General features: G+C 35.6%; 1 protein-coding gene and 1 pseudogene across 6 annotated transcripts in view; both read right to left on the reverse strand.

The window, feature by feature from the left end:
- Window positions 1–15,614, reverse strand: part of CNOT4 (CCR4-NOT transcription complex subunit 4) — a 137,500-nt gene that overhangs the window by 87,014 nt on the left and 34,872 nt on the right. The window lies entirely within an intron of this gene.
- On the reverse strand, window positions 310–14,280 carry LOC129063245 (insulin-like growth factor-binding protein 3 receptor; annotated as a pseudogene).

Genomic DNA, 15,614 nt, shown 5'->3' on the forward strand with positions numbered 1-15,614 from the left:
CTCTAAAATCCCCGCCTCAATCCAATTCCTAATAAACACACCGGGCCACATTAGGCTCTCCCACCGTTCTAGCTCTCCACTTTTGTTAACTTCTCTTCCAACTCAGAGCCAAGGCTCAAGATGATTCACACTGGAGGAGAAAGAAAATTTAAAAACAAACAAAAAAACCCAGGGCAGGTGAGAAAGCCCTTGGGAGAAGCTCTGGAAGGGCTGCAGGAAGTGAGGGAAAGAGCACTCGTCCCACTGGGGGTGGCCTCAGGAGCCCAGGATCTGCCCGGGCACACAGCGTTCCTCTCTCAGTCTGCGTGGACCTAAGAAAGGCCTGGTCTCTCTCCCCCATTCAGCACCAGTGGCCTCCATGGCCTGCCTGCAGTGTCAAGTCACAGCCTCTTAGCCCCGAATCGCAGTGACTCGTTTCCTGTCTCAAGCAAGTGGTTGCAGCTGTCAGGCCGAGCCCTGAGAACAAGACAGGACCTAGGCCAGTGCCCTCAGGGCTGGGGTCCAGACCAGTAGGACTCCCCACGCAGGCAGATGCACACAGCAGTAAAACAGCGGAGAAGGCCACCAAAGATACGGAGGAGGGAGCCCCAAACCAGCAGTCTGAAGCCACAGAGCCAGCTCCTCCAAGATGAGCAACTTGGTGAGCACCTGGCCTTCCTGGCTGCAGACCCTGACACAATCCTCAGCCACCCTAGTTCTCAGGGTGGCATTTCCTGCTCCCTCCCCTAAGCAGGATATAGGTGGCTGGCTGGTGGTCAGGAGTCCTGGAGCAGCACTAAAATAAAGGCAGATTCCGAGGTTCCTTTCTGTGGTCACCCTGGCTGTAAAATGAGGACAGGCTCTCCTGCAGAAGATCCTTTCAATCCCATCCAGCTACCCGGGACCTTGGCTTCAAACATAAGGATTTCGTGCCTGTTTCGACCATCTTCCAAGTTCAAGGTGGTCAGCAAGCCCATGATGTGGGACCCATGTCACTTTCCTGAGACTGTCCCAGTCACGGGACACAAGGTCAGCTGGCCAAAAGATCTCAAGAAGGAGACCCAGTCCTAAGGGACTTCAGCGCTGCACAGGCCAGTACTGTGAGTGAGGAAGAAGCCACCAAGGCCCAGACCAGAAAGACCAAGAAGCAGCAGGATCCAAGTGGCACAGACCAGGGGTGGGTGGTGGGGCAGACACAGATGCAGGTTGTGCTCTGCCTGGCAGCTGCCCTTGGGGAGCAGAGGGATCTGGGTCTCCACGCAGAGTACCCCCTCCCCAGGGCAACGCCCCCCTCCAATGTCAAGGGCGGCCCCTGTTCTCCCCCACCCAGCAGTGGGGGTTCGCAGCCAGTGAAATGTCCTATTTTTAACCTGGGAAGTGGTTACAAAAATGTTCGCTTTATAATCAAACTGTACACTTTTTACATGTATATATTTTATATGTTTTCTGAATATATACTTCTTTTTTCAAAATCTTAAAGAAAAAGAAAATAGCTGCAAATTTCCCAGAATGGTTAAAAATAATCCCTAGGCTCAGAAAACACACATACCCAAGATCAACAAACCCAGCAGACACAAGAGTAAAAGTGCAGGACACTAACGGCAACAAAACTCTTAAAAGCAGATCATGCAAAAGGACCCTTCAAGCAATGGAATGATAGTTAGAATTATAGCTGACTTCTTAACAGCAACAACTGAAGCCAGAAGGGAAGGACATATATTCAAGATACTGCGAGGAAATTACTGTCAACCTACAATTGTGCTCCTAGAAAACAATACCCCTTAATGTCAAGTAAAATCATAAACTGGCATTCTTTGTGATAGACTGGATATTAGATGATGTTAAGAAATTATTGTTAAATATGATAGAACTATTGTGTTTATTTTTTTGAAAAGCTCTTCTACAGGAAATACATTCTGAAATGTTCACAGACTTCATAATATTTCAGCAGGAAATTAAGCACAGAATGGGGAAGAAATGAAACTACCATAACAAACTGTCCAAAGCAATAGAAACTAAAAGATGGATAATAATTGGGTTTTATTTTTTTTTGTGCTATTTGGTCTATTTTCCTGTAAGGCTTAAAAATTTCCATGATAAAATTTTTAAATAATTGACAAAATCATGAGGCTAAATTAAAAGTTAAAACAAACAGTCAAAAATAGAGCCTGTTTATTAGTAAAAGACCGCCACTAAAGGAATTTGTGAAGATGTTCTTCAGGAAGAAGGAAAATGGTCTCAGAAGGACAGTCAGGTGAGAGAAATGGTGAGGAAAGAATATGGTAAAAACGTATGTAACCTGAATCTTGTATTTCTATATAAAGTAATATAATTAGTTGGATTTAACAAGGATAAAATAAAATGTTAAACAATAACAACATATAAGTTGGAAGAGGAGTGATACAGGATAACTGCTCTAAGGTCCAACTTTGAGAGCAATATGAATGATTAAATTTCAAGGGTAACCACATACTCACTATGACCTACTAATTTCACTTCCCTGTATCTTCCTTGGAGAAACCGCCGCACATTTTAATGAGGAGGCATATGCAAACAGTTCCAGCAAGGAATGTCTGTAACAGCAAGAAATCAGAAATCTGCCATCAATAGGAAATGGCAATATTATGGTATGTCAATAAAATGAACTAAGGTGGATCTATACATATAAACATATTGAATGAAAAAAGCTAACTGCAGTTACTGTGTAACATTTTTATATTAAAAAAGAAACCAGATATTTACTATATATACAAAAGTAACTGTATATGCAAAACCACAGAAAAAGTTAAAAACAAGCTGGTAATAGTGGTTATATTTACAAAAATGATGAAGGAAATGGGATGAATTAGAAACTTGAGCCTTGCCCATGATTATACATTTCTTCTATAAGAGCCAATTAATTTTCAAAAATACCTTTTTAAGGATATTAAACTTTGAATCCTCTGAGTGCAAATAGTGCATCTATTATGTTAGCACTGTACCATCAGCAAATGTAAATAGGAAATCATAGGTTCTCACAACTGTGGGGGAAAAGGGTACATAGAAAATTCCAAGGAAATATACCAAAATACCAGGGTTTTTCTCTTAGAAGGGTAGCTATAAGCAGTTTGTTCCTTTTATTTTCCTCTATCTGCCAATTTTTAGAAGGTGAACATTTACATCTCTAATGGGAATAACTACTTTAAATTAGTTAAAAATCAAGTACAATTGAAAAATTAAAATAAAATGAAAAGATTAAAAACTTTTTTGAATGTATAATTAAAGAATCTGCATCAACCTGTTTCCCACTAGTTCATGTGCTCTCAGAAGAAGGCTAGGAATTTAAAAAACTAAAGGCTATCAATAAGCCTGATAGTGTTATGAATAAGATAAAAATCAACTTGCACAAAATCAAAGCAGAGACTAATTAGTGTGCTAATTAGTTCTTTACCATACTTGTACAGATTGTCAACAGGAGTTGCCTACATCAATGTGTTTTTCAATTCAGAAAAACAGAAACAAACCAACAAAAAACAGATCTTTTTAGGGGAAATATGCATGGTAGAAAGGTAAGCCTATTTTAAGATTTTTGAGGACTCACCCAGAGACCTATGTGAAACAAATGCATGCAGGCATCAAAAGCTAAAACTCTACTAGTCACTTTGGACTTAAAAATTAGTCCTTTTAGAGATGTTTCTCTACATTAACTTACAATATACCAGAAGTAACATGTAAGATAAGAAAAAAAGAATCCAAAGAGAAATACTAAACTGAAGAACGAGGGCCAGCCTCAGTCTCTCAGAATTTTGTTTTAAATTAAGGTTTATTGACATGGTTAAGTGTGACTTCTTCAGAAACCCAAATCTGTCTCCCACTCAGATTCTATAACCTCTTAAATTCTGATCCGAGATCACATGCTGCCAATCAAATACTCCTCTTCTACTGAGATCAGTTCCAATTCATCTGTCCCTTAGTCCTTTCATCCTACTGCTCCTCTAGTCCTCCCGCTTCGTGGCAAGCACTGATTAACGAGGAAGGCCATCTTTTCAAATTTTTGGCTGAGTGTACATGGAAGGGTAGATGGAAGACAGGGTTCATGAAGAAGGAAAGATAAGAGGTATCTGGTTAGTAATTTTTAAATGAAAAAGAAGTGGATTTTAATTATTAATGCTAAACAAATACAGGAATGAAGCCTATTGCAAATTCTCCCTAGAACTGTCAATACTATATACTTGATTTCTAGATACATTACCATGTAGCCATTGTGGGATAAAATTAAAAGATTAATTAAGATTTTTAAGAGGCCTAAGATAACAGAAATGATAGCTATCAATTCTCATAAAAACAAGACAAAAATTCTTGTTTCGATTTGGCTTGTTCCTCCAATGCCTACATGTATGTTTTGCTTCTACTGTGACTCAGTGAAATCTAGAAAGGTAACGGTTTTACACTATAAAGCCATGTAAAAGTGGCACACACTTCAGAATTCCGTCTTACATGAACAACTCTTTTATTCCTATAAACTAATTTCAAGCAGAAAATGTTAACTATATTTCTGTGGAAAGTCTCAAAGAGAACGTATGTGTCCAAATGTTTTAAACAATAAAACACTTTATAAACAAAAGCCCATCATTACATGACATAAAGAATGATGTTTTAAAAAAACAAAGCTTTAAATCCATATATTTAAATCCAAATGCAAACCTAAATCCAAATGCAACTCAAAAGCTGGGTTTCCAATGTGCTTGTATTATTAATCTTTAAGTTACACATAAGTACACTCTAAACATATACTTTAAAATAGAAGCCCATAATCAACTATAAGTGAAGCAATTTAGAAAAAACATATTCATCCTTAGCAGCCAAAATGGTCTGTTTAAATAATTATATATTTCAAATGGTTTCACAGAATTTAAACCTATAGGTTTAAAAAAAAATTGACTAAAACATATGCACATGCAAATTCTGAGGAAATGAAAGATATTCTGGTTCCTTAATTGTGGAATGGAAAATATGTTAACTGCCCTGGCTGGTGTGGCTCAGTGGATTGAGGCTGGCCTGTGAACCAAAGGGTCACCGGTTCAATTCCCAGTCAGGGCACATGCCTGGGTTGTGGGCCAAGTCCCCAGTGAGGGGCGTGTGAAAGGCAACCACACGCTGATGTTTTTCTCACAATCTTTCTCCTTCCCCTCTCTCTAAAATTAAATAAATAAAATATTTAAAAAATATATGTTAACTAAATAAGAGGCTCTAAACTAGGGGTCAGTCTGATATTTTTTGTTAAGGGTTATATACTAAATAGTTTACATTGTGGGCCATATAGACTTGCAATTATACAACTCTGATGCTGAAATGCAAAGGCCCTCATGACAATACATATATGTGTGGCTGTGTTCCAATAAAACTTTACCTATAGACTTTGAAATGTGAATTTCCTTTCATTTTCTCATTTCAAAAATATTCCTCTTCTTTTTACTTTTTTAACCACTGCAATATGTAAAAACCATTTGCTTAGACTTTACAAAAGGAACCCCTGCTGTAAACTAACCAAAAAGCCTCACAAATTTGAGTATGAGTCTACATGTTAGACTTCTTTCTAATCTATTTTGTTTAACCTTCTCCCTGGGGAAATCTTTTAGCATTGTATTAGGCAAATGGTTTCTCTTCACTCTAAGCATTTGCTTTTACTGGCCCTGCAGAGTTGGCCCTATCATGTCATGAGAAACTCCTAGCACTATGTTAAGATATAAAAAATTCTTTCTGTATCTTCATACTCTAATACAAAATTTCACAAACTTGAGGTAAACTGTGGAACAGGTTTGTTTTCCAATTAGACGAAATTTAGGAAATAAATACAGTATCTGAGAAATACTGATGTGAAGTGCCTACCATATGACAACTACAATAAAACCAACACCATTCTGAATAATACATGTTAAAGTATTAAGTAAAACTGTCCCCAATGATGTTAATCAACACTTATTAAACATTTACAAAATGTTCCTGATGTTAAAGCCCTCAGTAAACTTCTAAATAATCGTACTATTTGTATATAAAAATACAAAGAATGAAAATTACCTACAAATTTAGAATTGGGTTCAGTTTCAAAAAAAAAAGAATTGAAAGTGCCAAAAGGAATAATAATAAAAATGAAATATGAATAAAGAAAAATACAAAAGCAGAGGGATGGAAAGAGAAGGAGTATAAAAAAGAAAATGACCAAAACAAAACATTAAGCACCATTTAGTTAACCAGTTACTGTCTTCACATCATTTTTGCAATCTAGTTATGGTCTTATGAGAAGTATGCAACCATTACCTTCAATTATAATGACTGTAAAAAATACAGTGTACCTATTAATAGGGTGGGTACTTTTAAGAATCAGGCTTGTGATAGTAATAATGTGTTTGTGTAATAACATGCTCTAGATAACTATAAACAAAACTACTACATTTATAACATGTAAAAGTGTCTAAGCTTTGATAGTTGCTTACACTGACACTGTACATGCATTATTTCCCCAATATTTTGGGACTAGGCAAATTATGGAAAAATTAACACCTGTAATACTTCTAGAAACTTTAACATATAAAATAAGAATTTTTAAAAAGAGAAAAATCCCACTTTAAAGCAATAGTATACAAAAATACATTAACCAAGCAGAAATCTACATCAAACTAAGAACCATAGAACTAGACTGAAGTGTCTGATTAACAACACAGACTACAACTTAATTAGGTGAAACAAAAAAAGTGCTCAAGAAGCAAAATTATATTTATAAGATTTAGTCTCCAAAATAAAGACAAATAAATTAGCCTTACAATAAGGAACAAGGATAAGTATATGGTGCTCTGTATTTAGTAGGAGCTTAAAATTGCAGTGAAGGTCAGAGAGAAAGAGGGAGAGAGGGGAAACAAACAAGAGGGAACTATGTCATAATCTTAATACCAAAATCTGAGTTTAAAAAAACCCCACAGATTATTCGCATTAAAATATAAATATAAAAATCCCAAGTATAATGTTAATTCAACAATATTAAACTAAGTAGTTTTCCCAGAAGTGCAAGGACTTCATGATAGGAAATATTATTTATCAACTCAAGAGGTCCAAACAAAAAGATGTTCATCTCAAAAAATACTAAAAAGTCACTTAATAAAACCTAATATCTTGTCCTTATAAAATCTCTTAATAAACTTGGAATTCAAAGATTATCCTATAACATGGTAACTGATATGTACCCCAATACATTCTGATGATGGAATGTTAAAGGAATTTCCACTAAAATCAGGAGTAATACATAATGCTATAATAATCATTATTATTACAGAATTTACTGCCAATACTAAAAAAAAATTTTAATTAAGAAATATTACATGTAAAGAGCAAATCAAAAGAAAAATGTAGAAGACAAGCACAAATTACCAATATCATAATGAAAGGGGGATGTTACTACAGATAACATAAATAGTAAAAACATAAATGAGAACATTATAAACAACTGTAGCCAATATATTTAACTAAAAGGAAATGCCTAGATTCTGTAAAAACACCAGTTTCTAAAAGAGATCCAAGAATAAATAAAAAATCTAGATTGTCATCTATATGTTAATGTAATTTAATTTATATTTAAAAATCTCCCCAGATGACTTCATGGATGAATCCTCCAAATATTTAAAAAATAAATAATACCAAACTTATACAAGCTCTTTTAAAGAAGAGTGGAAAAGGAAATACTACCAAAGGCATTTTATGAGGCAGCATATCCTGTTATAACCTGACAAAAACATTACAAGAAAATTAATGAACAAGAATTCATGAACACAGACACAAAAATTCTTTCAAAATTAACAAATAAAATATAACAAATATATTAAAGGAAATTATATGATGACTGTCATTATCGCAGGAATGCAAAGTTGATATAATATTTGAAAATCAGTGAAATTCACTATATTAAAGGAATACAAAGAATCATGATCATCTCAAAAGACACAGAAAAAGTATTTGACAAAATTTAACATCTATTCACAATAAAAACTCCCAGCAAATTAGAAATAAAAGGAAACTTTCTCAATCTGATAAAGAGTATCTATAAAAAACCTACAGCTAAGATCATACCTGACGGTAAACTCTCTTCCTAAAGTCAAGAACAAGTCAAGACTCTGCCCTCAACTTACCTATTCAACTTTTTACTAGAAGTCTAGACAAAGAAAAAGGAAAGAAAAGAAAAGCTGAAGGAGAAGAGAGACACAGGAGAGAGACAGAAGAGGGAGAAGAGAAGGACAGAAAAGAAGAAAAACAGGGGAAGGAAGCGGGTAGGGAAGGAAGGGAGGGAGCGGGGGTGGGAGAGTGAGAAGGGAAGGGAGAGAGGAAAAGAGGAGGAAGGAAAAGAAAGCCTGGAAAAGAACTATAACTACGTATTTTGCCGTGTATAATGGGCACTTTTTTGCCCAAATTTTTTAGGGAAAATAAGGATATGCATTATATATTAGTAGTACCTGAAATACCCTCTATCTGTTCTTGTGTTTTGTAATCATTTGTTACACAAAATTTCTTGTACCATAATATGTTCAAAAATAAATGCTGAAATTACTTTATAATACAAAAAACAAGTTTCTAAATATAAATAAATAATTGAATTTAACAATTAAAATGAAAGATTTTTTTCCCTAAAAGTTTGGGCCAAAAATGTGGGTGCACATTATACAAGGCAAAATACGGTGGTCTGTATTTGCATGTAACATGACTTCATATTTAGAAAATCCAAAAGAGCAGAAAACTGTTAGAACTAGTAAGTGAATTTAGCAAGATCACTGGATGCAAAAACGATATACAGAACTCCACTGTATTTCTAAATATTAGTAACATACAATGGAGACATAAAGTAAAATCACAGTACCATTCATAGTAATATCAAATAAAATATCTAATATGTAAAAATTTAACAAGAGATGTGAAATACATCTACATTAAATCACAGAATGTTGCCAAGTTAAAAGACCTCAATAAATGGGGAGATACACAATATTTAGAATTGGAAGACTTGGTGTTTTTAAGATATCAACTGTCCTCAAATTAATGTATACATTCAATGCAATCTGAATCAAAATCTAAGTAGGCTTTTTAAAATAGAAATTGGCAAGCTGATTCTAAAATTTATATGGACTGATAGTACTCTAGCAATCCTGAAGGACAAAGTTGGAGAACTTAACCAGATTTCAAAACTTACTATAAAGTTACAGTAATTAAATCAATGCTGGGATTTGTGGTACTTAGTTTTTTGACAGACACCAAAAAATTCAATGGAGAAAGATAGATCTTTTCATGCATGATACTGAAGAAGCTGAGTATCTATGTGGAAAAACAGTGAGCCACCTGCCTAACATCATAGAAATAATTAGTTTCAGATAAATCAGAGTTAAAAATGTGCGTCCCAAATTATATATTGCTAACAAAAGACTACTACCTCAAATACTAAAAAACTCCTGCAAAAAATAAAGGGACAGATAAAGCAATTAAAAAATGAGAATATACAAAAAGCTTTTAGAATAACACTTAGGAAATACTTAACCTTCATGACTTTGGAATAGGGAAAAGATTTCTCTCCAGACAAAATACAACAGCCATAAAATTGGAAATTGGTAAAATGAACTTTGTCAAAATTAAAGCCTTCTTCACACCAAATGACAACATTAATGAAGTAAAAAGGTAAGCCTCACATTGCAAGGAAACATTCACAACACATATATCTGACAAAGAAAAATCATATCCAAACTACATAAAGAATGCTACATAGCAATAATAAAAGACAATATATTTTACATAAATGGACGATAAGCATTTAATGTGTTCAACTCTACTGGTCATCAGAGAAAAGCAAATTAAAACTACATTGAGACATCACCACATGATCACCAGAATAATTAGAGTCAATAATCCTAATAATATCAAGTATTAGTGAGGACATGAAGCAACTAGAACGGACATATTTTGATTAGGGTATATAAAATGGGATAACTACTTTTGGAAACCAGCAGTTTCTAATGAGGTTAAACACACATACCCTAAAATCCAGAAACTCCTCTCCTAGATATATTCCCAAGCAAAATAAGTGCATAGGCCCACAGAAAGATTTCCTCAAAAATGCTCACAGCAGCATTATTCCTAATTGCTTCCCCAAACTCCTGCAAAAAAGGGAAATGATTCAAACGTCCATCAACAGCAGAGTGGATAAACTGCACTATATTCATACAATGGAATACTACTTCACAGCAGAAGAGAAACTAATACAAAATGTTATTTGATAAACCTTACAAATATGATTCTGTTGAGAGTACGGGGTCAAACACAAAAGAGAACATATGATTCCATTATATAAAGTTTGAGAACAGGCAAAGCTAAGCAAAAATCAGAATGATGACCTCCTAGCTGGGGTACTAGTGCTGGCTGGACAGGGACACAAACTCCCTGCAGTGATGGTGATGTTCCTTATCTGCATATGAGTGTTGGGGACCAGCGTGTACACATGTGCAGACAAGGACTATTTTACTTCCTATAAACTGTATTCAATTATATACTGTGGAAAGAAATAGGAGGGAAGAAAGATACAGAAAACAGGAAAGGGTGGTGATTGTTGGGGGGGGGAGTTAAGGTGGTTAAACTGTAATGGAAAAAAATAAAATAAAAATTTTAAAAAGAAAAAGAGAGGGAAGGAAGAAATGCCATTTTAATTTAAATATTATGGTCTAAGTCAAAGTTCTATCTCTGCAGGTGACACCAACATGATTTGTGGAAAGGCGTGTTTCCTATGATACATGATACTTCAAGTAGTTAAGAATATCTTAAAATTTTATTATATTCTTTGAATAGCCCAATGAAATGCCATTATTACATGCTCAGCCTATTGAATGTCTAAGGATAATACATTAAGAGGGTTTTAACAGCAGTTCTATTTTCTTTAATTTTTCCAAAAACTTCTAAGTTTCGAAGAAGTATCCACACTTCTAATACCATTTTACATATTAATATAACTGTTCTCTTTGTGACTTAAAACTTTATTTCAAGTTTAATTTTTCCATAACAAGAAGTACATTAAATTTCACTGTAAAATAATCAGTGATTACAAGAAAGCAACAATTAGAAAAGAAATGTCACACTGACTAGTGTGGCTCGGTTGGGCGTTGTCCTGCAAAGTGAAATGTCACCGGTTCAATTCTGGTCAGGGCACGTGTCTGGGTTGCATGTTCAGTTCCTAGTCAGGATGCATACCAGAGGCATACCTATCGATGTTTCTCTCCCTCTCGCTCTCCCTCCCTTCCCCTTTCCCTAAAAATAAATGAAGAAAATCTGTTTTTAAAAATGCCACCCATCATCCCATCTTCTAATATTAACATTTTTGCGCACCTATACAACATCAATTATGTACTATATATGTTAGGTGTTTTTTTTTAAAGTATCATGCTGCACCCTGTTCTGGAATCTGCCCCCCCCCTTAGTGAAATTAATACTTTTCCTTTGCATAAATCAAGAGTGATGACTCTCACTGCATTAATGTTCTACTACACAGCTGTCCTGTAATTTATTTAACCAGTCCCCTGTTATTAAAACATTTTTTCAAATTTTTTACTACTGTAAAAAAAAACTGTACCAAATGTTCCAACCGTGGAGATTTTCTTCATTTATATTACTTTTACTATAACTCTGAATGGCTTGAAATGGTTCTATATAACCATTTAGCACCTTCTCTCATTCTGATTAGAGATCAACAAATTTTTTCTTCAAAAGATAGACAATAGAAAAAAATACAATAAAAAAACTTTGTGTGTCAACTTTGAAAAATAAATTGTAAATAAGTTGGGGGAAAAAGGAAAGACGGTAAAAATTTTAGGCTTTGAGGTCCACATACGATCATACAATCTTTGTTGCATATTCTTTGTTTTGTTTTTAACTCAAGAATATAAAATCCATCCTTAGTTCATGGACCTTATAAAACAGTTCAGGAACAGAGGGACTTAGTCTGCAGGCTGCAGTTAGCTGACCCTTAATTTAGATTATGTTCTACAAAAACTATACATAAAGACAAAAAGTTACACTAGAATTCTAAATGGTTTGTGCCTGTCACCATATTTTATTGGACAGTAGTGTAATAAGTTTAATTCTTAGTTATTTTTAAGGAAACAATTTATTTTCATGTGATCTCTTAACTTCCATAAGACCACCCAACTCCTACCCTGACTAGATTATTAAATTTTTTAATTTAAATTCTAAAAGTATATAAGGCTATTGTGAAAAATTCCTGAACAATTTTAATGGTACTTATCAGAATAAGTGGTTTTCCTATGGTTCTTTAACTACTTTTACTAAATATTCATAAGATACCCTTTGAACGGCTACTGCCAACAAATGCTGTACTCCTATCTCTAGCTACATAATGATTTACAACTACAGGAATAAATATCATCATTTAATTGTCTCCATCTTATTCCACAGCCTGTCCTTGCTTTACCTATAAGATCTTTAGAAACAACAGGTGCAATAAATATAATAAAGATGTTATTTAAAAGTAACTATGTCTCCCCTGGCTGGTGTGGCTCAGTGGATTGAGTGCCAGCCTGCAAACCAAAAGGTCACAAGTTCCATTCCAAGTCAGGGTACATGTCTAGGTTGAAGGGCCGGGTTCCCAGTTGACGGCATGCGAGAGGCAACCAACCCATGTATCTTTCGCACACTGATCTCTCGCTCCCTCTCCTTCTCCCTCCCTTCTCCTCTCTTTAAGAAGTAAATAAACAAAAATCTAAAAAAAATTAAAAAAGTAAAAGTAACTATATCTTTTCTTACCAGTATGGGATTTCAGTAAAATATTTTTAAAAAGAGATTCAGCAAATCTTAAGATTTAAACAATAAGGATCAGACCAATATTTCAAATAATTTTTAACAGAAAATTTGTCTTATCAGTATATTCATATTGTATTTTATGTTCCTTTGCAAAAACAGTAAGAAGCAGCAGCAAACAGTGCTAGAAAAAATAATTCTGCATATGTAGGTTGGAAAACAAATGAAGAGAATTCAATCACTTAATAAAAATACCAGCTTTGGTACAGAGTCTGGGATGCTTCTAAAATCTATTATTTTTGATTACTTTGGTTTCTAGTGACTGGTGTTGGAACATTAGAACCAGCATAGAAAGTTACAAAATATAATTAGCATACTCCAATTTGACTTACCTCCCTAGGTCCAATCTCCCTGTTTTGGCCTAGGATAATAGGTCTACTTTACAGCCCTCCTGGATGCATTCTAACGGAGAATGGACACAGGGTGGAAGGAAAAAAGAAACAGAATAAGAAAAGACTGGATAATTATCAACCACATTATCATTAAGACAAAGACCTAAGGCTCTCTCACAAGAAACTTCAACCTGACCCTTTTGCAAAGTACTTTTGGGCACCATAGATTCTGGCAGATTTTCTTACTAACGAACACCTTCAAACATGTGAATATTGAGCACATTCTCTGTTTCAATTAGACTCAATATTAGAAAGGGTCAGAAAATAAGGTATGTGCAGCAGACGGGCTAGGTTCCAGTTCCAGTTCTTACAGCTACTAGTTTTGAGAAGTTGGTTAAGTTATTGACTTTCTGTGGAACTAAGGCTTCTTTGTAAAATGACGGGGATGTACTAGATAAATCTCTAGCATCTCTCTTGATTCTAAAATTCTAAAAATGCAATGTGATTACATGAAACCTTCTACAGTTAAGTGCAAAGTATTTTAAAGAAATGCAGAGATTAAATAATACAGAGCCAATGATAGGGATAAAATTAAATATTACTTCGGAAACATGTAATGATAATCAACACCTTATGATTCCAAAATTTAAGAAAACTGAGTTTTATTACAAAAGCCCAATGTTTTGAAATCTGATGTTAATAAGTGGCTCTTAATTTTAGTGTTATACAGTAATAGCTAGAAAAATCTAAAGAGAAGTTACTGCATCTAGAGGCCCAAGGCTTCTGGGCCCTGGCAACAGGGCTGTCCTGGACCCACCCAGCATCATGCCAGCCCACCCTTGGCACGGAGGGTCCCTTAGCAGACACCTGAGGAATGGGCCATTGGAAACACTGGACAAAAGCCCAAAGAGCCAAACAGTCGTACCTGGAGAACGCAGGCAGGCTGGCCCGAGATCCAAAAACACTGACGCACCCCACTCTGCCCGTCCACGCAGCCAGCTGCCCATCCCACCCAGTGTTTCGCTGGCCTCACCGGGATGGCTGTTCTGAAGGCGGCTGCCTGACACTTGTCTGTGTCCCCAGGGAGCAACTTCTCCATGGGTCACCAGCCATCCCGACCCCGGCTCCGCACTGACTTCTCATGCCCCTGGTTGTGGCTGTCCATCTGGTCTGTCTTCCCCAAGTCCTCCCCACAACAGTGTTCAGGGGGACCCCCTCTAGAGTCATCCCTCCCTGTGCCATCACCTGAAGAACCCCCAGGCGTGGAACACCCAGTGGCACCCTGCCACTGGGCCAGCCCACCTTGCAGAGGCCTTGTTCACTCCCAATCAACCCCTTTAACATGTTGACTCTGGCAAAACCCATCACTTGTCTTTTGTCTTTAACCTTCAATGCTCACAATCCCAGTAAAGTATTCAAATGTTAAAAAAAAAAAAGTTACTGCATAACAAAGTTTTTCCTAAGGTGTAACACAGTTTGAAGCTTTACTAATATGGACTGGAAAAGAGAATGGATTTCTAGATACTTCTCTGTATGTACACTGTGTCTCATATATCAGACCGCTATTGAAGCACTAAATCATCAAAGATGACTTGAAAACAGCTTGGCTATTAAAGCAAGTTTTTAATAAATCTGGTTTATTTTTTAAGCTGCTGATCTCTGGTTTTAATCAATGAACTTAATTTTAAATAAAAGGATAGGACATGGTTAGGTAAACCAAGAGTACTATACACTGTAAGTAAATGAAACCAGATGGAAAATGCAGAAAGCTTCCTGAAACTCACCTGAGGAAAACTAGAAGTTTAAACATTATTTTTAAGAAGTTTGTATATTTGTGTGCATGTACAAAATCTCAATAGTATATATACCATACTGACCAGAGGAGTTAGTTTTCTAAGGGATCCGAATAGGCAGTGGGGTTCAATTAAGAGGGACTTTTGCATTATCTATATACAGTTTTAATTTTTCTAAAAATGCATTACTTCTGCAACCAAAGGTGAATTAAAAAAATTTAAAGACACCCTGGCTGGTACGGCTCAGTGGACTGAGTGCTAGGCCTGCAAACCAAAAGGTCTCCGGTTCAATTCCCAGTCAGGGCACACGCCTGGGTTGCGGGCCAGGTCCTTTGGGGCGTCAGAGATAACTGATCAATGTATCTCTCACACGTCAACGTTTCTGTCCCTCTATTTCTCCCTGCCCCTTCCCTTCTCTCTAAAGGTAAATAAATATAATCTTTAAAGAAATTTAAAGAACAAAAATTTAATATATATACACACACTCAAAAATAAAGCATATTACTATATAATACAAAGACCACTGGTTGGGGTGGGTTTATATAATATACTTAAATGCCTAGACAAGAAATAAATGCAAATTTAAAAAAAGAAGAACTTTATAGACTAAATGTATAGGCCAAATTCATACTCCTCCCTT

Source organism: Pteronotus mesoamericanus, unplaced genomic scaffold, assembly GCF_021234165.1.
Source record: "Pteronotus mesoamericanus isolate MK-2021 breed Mesoamerican mustached bat unplaced genomic scaffold, CSHL_Meso_final scaffold_85, whole genome shotgun sequence".
Classification (NCBI taxonomy): domain Eukaryota; kingdom Metazoa; phylum Chordata; class Mammalia; order Chiroptera; family Mormoopidae; genus Pteronotus; species Pteronotus mesoamericanus.